Genomic DNA, 8,875 nt, shown 5'->3' with positions numbered 1-8,875 from the left:
GGACAAGGCAAGATTCCCTGGTGAGGAGCCGGTTCCCTGCCAGCCATGGGAATAGTCTGGGACTGTCCTGCTTCTCTTCAAGACCAGCCAGCCGGCTGTGGCATCTGGTCTGGTTTTGTCTTTCCCCCCAGCCTGCAAAGGAAGGTTCTTTCAAGGGCTGGGCTGCTGTGTTCACACAGGCGCACACATGTAACTCTGAGCCAGGGCCTGTGTTTAGTCTAGCTCACTGACGTCCTTCCTGAGCAGATGGGAAGAGGAAACGATTCTCTTAGCCATTTTTGCCTTTACTATACGCTGGTCCATCCATCATTTTCTCACCTACTGTCCCCAGGACAGCAAAGTCTTCCCCAAGTGTTGAGCAGTAGAAAACCCAAGTCAGGTCATGGGATAGTCCACCACTACCCACCCAGTGTGTTTTTCCTTCTTCCTTTAACACAAAGGTTTACATTATTGGATATCACTATGATGAAACAGGCACCAGATTAGATAAGGTTAAGTTACACTTTTATAAGGTGCCAGTATCGTCTATGAGACGGTCTCCTGTATTTGTGAGAGTGTGCCCTTACAATAACAGTTTGTTTTTATAGTTATCGCTCTTCTCAAAGAGACATCTGTACACACTTCTTAGGGAGAGGACCACTTACTGCCCAAAGCGGGGAAAATTAGTTACTCACCAAGAAAGAGCAAGTTGCTAAAAGTTGCTGACTTCTGGGAACTGGCCCAGTCAGCACGTCAGCGCGGCAGAACTGTTTTGCTTTTGTGTGTGGCAATGGCACGTAGTGCCCGGTGCCATCTTAGGAAACTACCATAGTAGTTTTCATTGTTTGCCTTTACGAGTATTTGCTATCACAGATTATTTGTTAGGCGTATTTGTTTTAGTAAGGAACGCGTCCAAAGGCAGGCAGACGTGTCATTGGGAAAATGTTTTGGCAGGAGTGGGGCAGGGGTTTTACATAATAGGAAAACAAACGGAGCTCCACCCTCCCAGCATCAAGGCAAACATATTCACATATTTTGTCTAATATCAGTCACATTGTCTACTGTCTGGGGGAAGTAGGTTAGTTTTCTAGTAAACATCGCGCTCATCGATGCCAACTGTTTTTTCTGGAATGGACTCAGCCCCACCCCCGCCCTGGTGCTTCAACCGTTTCAGCGAGATATTTTATATTTTCTCAGCGAGCTAATGCATTGCCATAGCACTTCCTTTTACGTCTAAATGGAGTTTGAGAAAATTGGATCTCACATTTCTCCTTAGTTCAGCAAATTTTGAATTTCCTTCAAGTGCGCATTAAATGGAATAAAATAAACAAGTTTTTCCTCACTCTGTTTTTCCTTCTGACTGGTTTGTACATCAGCTTTCCTGATGATATCTATATAGTGCTGCCGATTTCAAGGAGATTCAATTATCAGGTGGTGTTGACAGTCTGTTGTAAATCTCATAAAAGGAGAGTTATACTTTATTTTCCGACGGGGCTAGACATTTTCCAAGTAGGTATTTAGAACCCAGAAAATGTCCGTGAGCAGACCAGCGTAATATTAAATACAGGTCAAGTGCGGGAGTCAGAGTTCTTGGCAGTGCCCCTTCAAAAACAAATGTCTCCGATAGGCCCAGATTTGCTTTTCCAGTGTTAGCTGGACTTTCAGTTTCATCCACCAGACAAACAAATATTGTTTGTGTCCGTGTTGGGGACAAAAAGAAAATGAGGGATGCATAATTTGTTCCTTCCCTTAGGAAAAGTTTATGGAAGTTCAAATAGCTCACTCTACTGTGCGTCTTGGTGGGTTCAATGCATCCTCCCCCACTGAACTCCATTTCTGGCCCTTTACCATTATTTAAAAAATTCCAAGTTAGGTGGCGTGGAGGGTTGAAGGAGAGAATGGAGGTGGGATCAGAGAAGAGATAAAACTGAGCTGCAAAATTTTGAAGAAAAAGTGTGATGGGCTTTTTTATGGATGCCCTTTCTCTTAGAAATGCAATGACTGCAATTAATTCTCTCATATTTTGAGGAGTTTATTTATGATCCCATGGGACAAAATGTCTAAAGGGAATGTTGCCAGGAAGCCCCTCTCCTGGCTGGTGATTCCCCTGAAATCCCCACCAACACCAGCTTGGGAGCACAGGGTGGATTTGTTTGTTGTTATTTTGCTGGAGAGGGTGTCACTTCTGTTCAAGCATCTCTCCTCTCTCTTTCTTTCTTTTTTAAAAAAGATACATGAACTCTAATTGTTTGGTGCAAATTTCATTGGTTTGCTTTCATTGCAGACACTGTGGCCCAGGAAGGGGAATGGGGGTGGGGGGGATTGAGGAAGAGAGAAAAGGCTCAGGGAGGCCCTGAAGGGGGATCCTCAAAGAGCCTTCCAGCAGCTCAGCAGGGGCTCCCAGGGGCGGGACCCAGAGTGGCCACAGCTGTCTCTCCCCAGAGCTCAGGCACACAGGGCAGTTATTCATGCCTGGGAGAAAATATATTTGTTCACAGGTGGAGGAAACTTCTGGGACCGTCTTAGCCCCCCAGCAGGGGATAGAGCCTGTGCAAAGGCCAACTTGGGGAGGAGCCCTCTGGGAGGACCCACCTGGCCTGGTGGTGTCCCCCGTCCCGCACAGGTGGGGCCACACCTCAGCCAGGACTCGGCAGGCTCCCTGCTCTCACCCTCTCTGTGAGTGTGGGTGTTCTCTGCTGAATACTTTCCATCTCTACACGGAGCTCTGCATCTGCCTGGTCCAATTTCTGCCCACATTCAGCATATGCCATGAAAAGCCATTTTTCTTTTTGAAGCAGCTCCAAAATAATCCACGTGATGAAGTGCAGGCAGGATGCCTGTGGAAAAAAAGAACTTCTCCCAATGATTTCAATGGAACGAAATGGTTGGACTTGCAAGTCAAGTCTGATTGAGAAATGGAACTTTCTCCTTTTTAAGGTGGGAAGGAGGACTCCATCTGCACAGCTCACCAGGGCCCTTTGTTATGGTGCTAAGGCCCTGCCCACCGCTCAGGCACAGGGCTGGCGGAAGGTGTGCCTCAGTTTACCTTTCCTCAAAGGAATGAATGATATGTGTCTCATACTTAACTTACAAGGTTTAACGCTCTTTTAAGAGGGATTTATATGAGATGATTCAATGGAGAAATTTTGGAATTCCTTTGAAAGAAGAAACTGTGTAAATACAGGAAATTAAAAAATGAGGATTATAAATAGTAAATGAGAGAGTGTAGCCATGCTCTGAAGTTCCAGTTACTCTTGCTGGAGCTGAAGAACTGTGCTATACCTGGACGGGAGCTGTGCTGGTCTGATTCTGCCTGGAAGCTGAGATACAGAGCCTAAGAGGGCACCTGCCTGCACCTCCTCCTCCTCATGGTTTGCGTATAAACCACTTCGCTGAGAGCTTTAGAAGAAGTAGCTACAGTTCAAAACAAAGGGAGCTATGAAGTCTATGAAGAATAGTTCTTTATGTGTTGCAATAGACATTTAGATTTGTAAATATACATAATAAATTACTAATCTACATAATGTCCTTGTTTAGTCCCTTGTGAGTCAGTGTTAAACACAAGCAGGGCTTTTAATAGAGAAATATTTGAAGCAAACTAGCTGTCCATTCCTAAAACCATCAGCTAATTGGGATAATGAAAAAGAACAAGGACGAAGACTTTGCAACCCATGGATTCCAGGTGGATTCATTTAGACGGATATTGTTAAAGAAAATGCAAAATGAAAATGACTGTCAGGGTAAGGGGCTGATGCTTGTGTGATTGTGCAGGCTTTTGAATTACACAATGGAAAAATGGAATTGGGAGAAATATTGTTTTCAACTGGCGATATTAGATCACATGCAGAGAAGCCTCTTAGAAAGTCCCCACGAACCTAGCGTGGGACCTGGTTAGGAAAGGCAGAGCCTCCCAGCCAGGTGTGGGAGGAGAAAGAAGCCAGTGGGGGAAGGAGAGGTGAAAATAGCCCAGAGTAATTTGGCGAGAGGAAGAGATAAACAAGGGGCCTAAAGCCTCCCGGAGAAGGAAAGCCTTGGCTACTCCCAAGCTGGGCATTGAGTTTCACACAAAGCTGCTTATCTCCCCTTGGCCTGATGTTATCTCACCTTTAAAATGGTAAATCGTTTATATAACATTTGCTGGTTCACAAAATGAAGGCGCTGGAATTAAGTGAGGACGGAATAGGGGGCTGCTTAGGGGCACAGGCTTCAGGGAGAATGGATATCCCCTGTCATTTTGCAGGAATCTTATCTCCTGGGCCTGTCAAGCTGCGAGTGTGAGGTGGGAAGGGGTGAGGGCGGAGCTGGGAGGAAGGGGGCTGGTTGGGGAGGGCTGGCGACTGCAGTTCTTCTGGTTTTTCTGGGCCCGTGTGTGTGTGTGTGTGTGTGTGTGTGTGTGTGTGTGTGTGTGTACCTGGGCGCCTCCAGGGCAAATGGCTCTGGCTTCCACTGTGAGAAGAATTTTCACAAAGACTTGTCCAGAGACAAGTCAACCGTTGGAGCGCCAAGTCCCCGGTGTGCAGTGTTACCGGGGAAAGGAAGAGCCGGGTTCTCCTGGGATGCAATTTACACAGAGGAGGTTCTGAGAATAGGGGAGGGTAAGAAAAACCAAGACGTTTCCTGTGTTTAATGACAGCCAAGATTTTTACTGCCTATTAGTATTTACAGAAAAGCAATCATTTAAAAATATCCGTTATCAATTTATTTTAGACTGATGAATGCAATCGGACGTGTTTTATATGGGATTTAAAATTATACTCTAACCTTTGTACTTACTGGCTGCAAATTGAATTTTTATGGGTTTAATGCATCGTTCTCTCTTGTGATTTGAAATAAACTAGAAATGAAGACTGGAATCAGTGGTTTCAGTTATTTCGCGACATCACAAGAATGTATTAACGGAAGTTATTTGCGACCCCCGCTTCTTTGTCTTTTTCTTTCCCCCACATCCCCCTGACCCCAAGCCCCGGGAATCAGGCTGTGGGTGTTTCAAGGTGCCGGTCTGCAAGGACTGTGATGGAGCTCTGGCGCCATCAAGTGGCAAGAATGGAGAAACGCACTTCAAAGCTTCCACAAAGCCCAGGGGAATTGACATCAGCGAAGTGAGGTGTGTTGGCCAGGTAAAGTCCTTGAACTTTATGACTAAGTCTATCCAAGCCAAGTTATCACTGGATTTGGAATGGCAATATATCGCATGGGTTTTGCTTCTGGGTCTTTAGAAAAACTCTGGCTCATTAGGGAGAGAGAGCCCCTGAAATGTCATAGTCTCAAATTGTGGTCTGTTTGGGTGGGCCAATTTCCCTAAGGGGCACAAAAAGCCCTGAATGAGTTGGGATTTACTTGCTTTGTACTTTGGTCCTATCCATCTCTAAATCCAAATGTACTCATGAGACACAATCTAGGCCCAGAGAGGTTCAAAGTGTGAATGTGGTCATGGCACTCTTCAGGCAAAGCTTAGGGCCAAACAGGCTCCCCTTGTTTCCTAAACTAATTTTGAACACTTTGTTGCCCCCTCCTTGAAGAAGGCCCCTTAAGCCAAGCTGTGCCATTGTTTGGTGCAGTAATAGCTCCAGAAAGTGTGTGGAGGGTGGGGTAGGGCTGCGGGTCCCTTTGCAAGCTGGCTCCACTGAGGAAACCCTGGGGGGCAGTCCCAGGTGGGTGCATTTTAGGAGAGAGTCTGCAGAGAAGTTAAGGAGCTAGAGATTGTTTTCTCTAAAATCACCCACTCCCAGTCCACTGCTGGACTGTGTGGGGCCCATGGCTTCCAGGGTACAGATCACTTCCATACAGGCAGCCAGAGAGCAATCTGAGGGGGGAAGGTTCAGTTATCACCTGGCCCCGTGCAGGTTTCTGAAGGTAGTACCAAAGCTCCAGTGCCTGTGTGGAGGATGGGGTAGGAGTGGACCTGGGGTATCCCAGGACCTGCTGGGGGGGGGGGGCAGGCACAGGCTGTGCCCAAAAGGAGCCACTTGCTCCAGGCCTGTGGTGCTTGGCAAAGGCCTCCCACATCTCAAGAGGCCTTCTCCAGCCACCTAACATTTCCTGACCATTCTGGCAGCCTTGGAGTTTGATGTGTCATTTGAAAATCCAGCCCTTGGAGAGAACTCAATCCTGAGGGTCCCATGGGGCTAAATTAATAAAACAAAATGTTCCTAACTGTCCTGAATGACTCCCAGGATATGGAATGCTTGCCTTCATCTTTGAGCCCATGAATTCATTGTTCTTGGCCATTGGTTTATTCAACACAGTATCCTTGATAAAGCCCTTAGGGCTTTGGTGCCCCTGCACAGCATGACGCTGTGGGGAAGAGACTGTCCCTTACCTGGTGGGTGGCCAGAGAGTGGGAGAGGCTTGGGAGTGGTGGTAGTATTGGAAGAAATGGTGGAATCCACCAAGATGAAGCTAGAGTGCAAATCATTTCATGCCTCCCACGAGAAGGCTAGACCTCCTATGGAAGGTTTTCAAGGTACCCATTCTGAATTCTAACTCCTAAGTCCCAAAGCTGCTTCTGTCCTTGGAGCTAGTTATGCGTGGGCACCGTGGCTTGCCTTATTCCTCAGGACTACCAGCCTGTGAGCCATGAGGCTGCCTTGCCTCACTCAGCATCTTCCTTTGTTAGGGAAGGGGCTCATCCAGAAACCAACCTGGGTTGTGAGGTGTCTGCCCCTCCTTTGCCTGTGGCCCCAATAGACCCAAATCAGCATTAAAGTCTGAATTCCAGATGAAGAGAAGAGCCCACGAGTGGTTCTGTCGGGAAGAAGCCTGAGGAGCCTGAGCCAGGGGCCTGGCCACATGGGGCTGAGCACCCCTGGGTGCTGGGAGGTGGCAAGACAGGAGCTGCCAAGAGCATCGGCCACCCCGGGGATGTGGGATCTCCTTGCAGACTCTCCTGGCCCAGGTATTGCTTGAGCAAAGTAACATAAAAAGTCGTTATGAACAGGAGAGAGTGTGTGATTTGTTCTGGAAGAACATAAAGTTCATTGTTTTCCTTCAGCTGTGGCTTACTCTCAGATCAATCTGTCTATTATGAGAGCTCACCACTGGTCTCATTTCCACAGGCACATTTTCCATGGGCTTCCATGAAGCCGTTTTTAGACAACAGAATTCTAGCCTTTTCAGAATGAAGGCGAGATCAGAGCTTTCTCTCCTTCCTCCAGTTCTTAGAGAAGAATTCTATTGAAGACTGACTAACCCTTGACAAGCTGCCTTGTTTTCTTAGCATTTGGAATCATATGTAATTCATAATACAACCTGAAAATTTCCTTTTAATCAGAAGTGTTCAGTCACACTCAGATGTAAACTAAGTAGAGCTACTTCCTCAAATTGCGGTTTGCACCTTAATAGGTGTGTAACTCACAGGGAAAGGTCACGGTTAACTCCCAGGACATGGTAACAGGGAGAGCCCCTGGGAGGAAAGCAGATTTGTCTTGTGGACTATCTAAGTGTTCTGGAGGCAAGTTAAGCAGCTGCAAGAAAGCGAGTGGTCTGCACTTGCCAGCAATTTCTTGGCCAGACAGTCCTTTTTGTGCCTTCGTCTGACTTTTTTCTTTTAGGACAGCAAAAACGAAAACAACCTTTTTAATCATCATATCACACGTGTGCACAGTGAACACACACACAGTCCCTGGAGAGATGCTGTGGCCTCAGCCACCAAGCGGATTCAAGCGACAGGGAAATGAAGAGCCATCAAGCCAGGGGTGGCCTCCTTTCCCCACATCTCCTCCCCAGGAATCTGCTTTGGTTAAGCTCCCAGTGAAGGAAGCAAGCCTTCCAGTACCCTCCTCACGCATTTCTTTCCCAAAGGAACGTCTTTTTCCTCTCTTTGTCTTATCCCCACTCCTGCCCCCTGGAGAAACAGCCAGGACTCATTTCTTTGCCAGAGGGTGGGGCTGGCTGGCAGGCACCTACCTGTGACTCTGATCCCAGGACACAGGGCTGCAGTGTCTGGCTCTCTGAAGCTGGTCTTCTGTACCAGGATGGCAGGGCCCGGGGTTCCTTTGCTGGGGCTTCCAGAAAACTCACCAAAGAAGAAAAAGTTCCTCCCCAGGTCGATGTTGCCGAGGAGCCTGATTTTGTGTCTGTTTTTCTCGCGCCCTTTGTGTGTTTGTTCAAGCTGAGCAAAACCCCTTGTGAATTGCTTCACTCCTTGCAAATGTTCGGCACAGCCTTCAAAATTGCCCAAGGATCTTTTCATCAGTTCAAAGGAAAAATGTGCTATTTCAGCGTACTATAAGCGTATCTCTTTATAGCTAGAGAATTATCACGTCATGTAACACGCAGGCCACACCTGGGAGTGGGGGGATGTTCACAAAATGGGGTTGTTGGGGGTTTTTTCTAGTATATTTTCTGCTGAACATACCTTGAAACCAGGCTTCCTTGGCAGGAATCTTTTGTTCATGGGAGCATGTTTTTTTTTTTTTTAAAGATTGAACAAGATCATTGTTGTTGAGAGCGTTTTTACTTTTGTCTCCGTGAGTGTGGAGAGAGCTGGGAAGGATGTGCTACAGGCAAGTACGAGTGTGGATTTGAACTTTTCTTTCTTGAAACCAAATGTGGGCCCCTTGGGCAGCTGTGGAGCTCCATGGTGGCTGAACTGTGACAGCTGATACTGTCCCAGAGCTTTGTCCTTGTGGACCAAACAACTCCTCCTTGCTGGCAAGCTCTCTTTGAAGTCGAGGGCAGCTTTGGGGCTCACCCTGGCACACAGTTGTGCGGGACATGGCTGGGGACAGGAGACAACGTTATATTAGTGTGAACCTCATTAAGGAGCAATCTTCTAGATGCTTTAGAGGAGAAATGGAGATGCAGTATGAGAAAATGTTTAATGGACCCTTATAAAGTTGCTTGAAATTATGGTTGTACTTGACTTTCATGATGTTTTAAAGAAAATAGATCTTGG

The sequence above is a fragment of the Otolemur garnettii genome, unplaced genomic scaffold (assembly GCF_000181295.1).
Source record: "Otolemur garnettii isolate 467f Iridium unplaced genomic scaffold, OtoGar3 scaffold00149, whole genome shotgun sequence".
Taxonomy (NCBI): domain Eukaryota; kingdom Metazoa; phylum Chordata; class Mammalia; order Primates; family Galagidae; genus Otolemur; species Otolemur garnettii.
Note: the sequence above shows the minus strand (reverse complement) of the source record.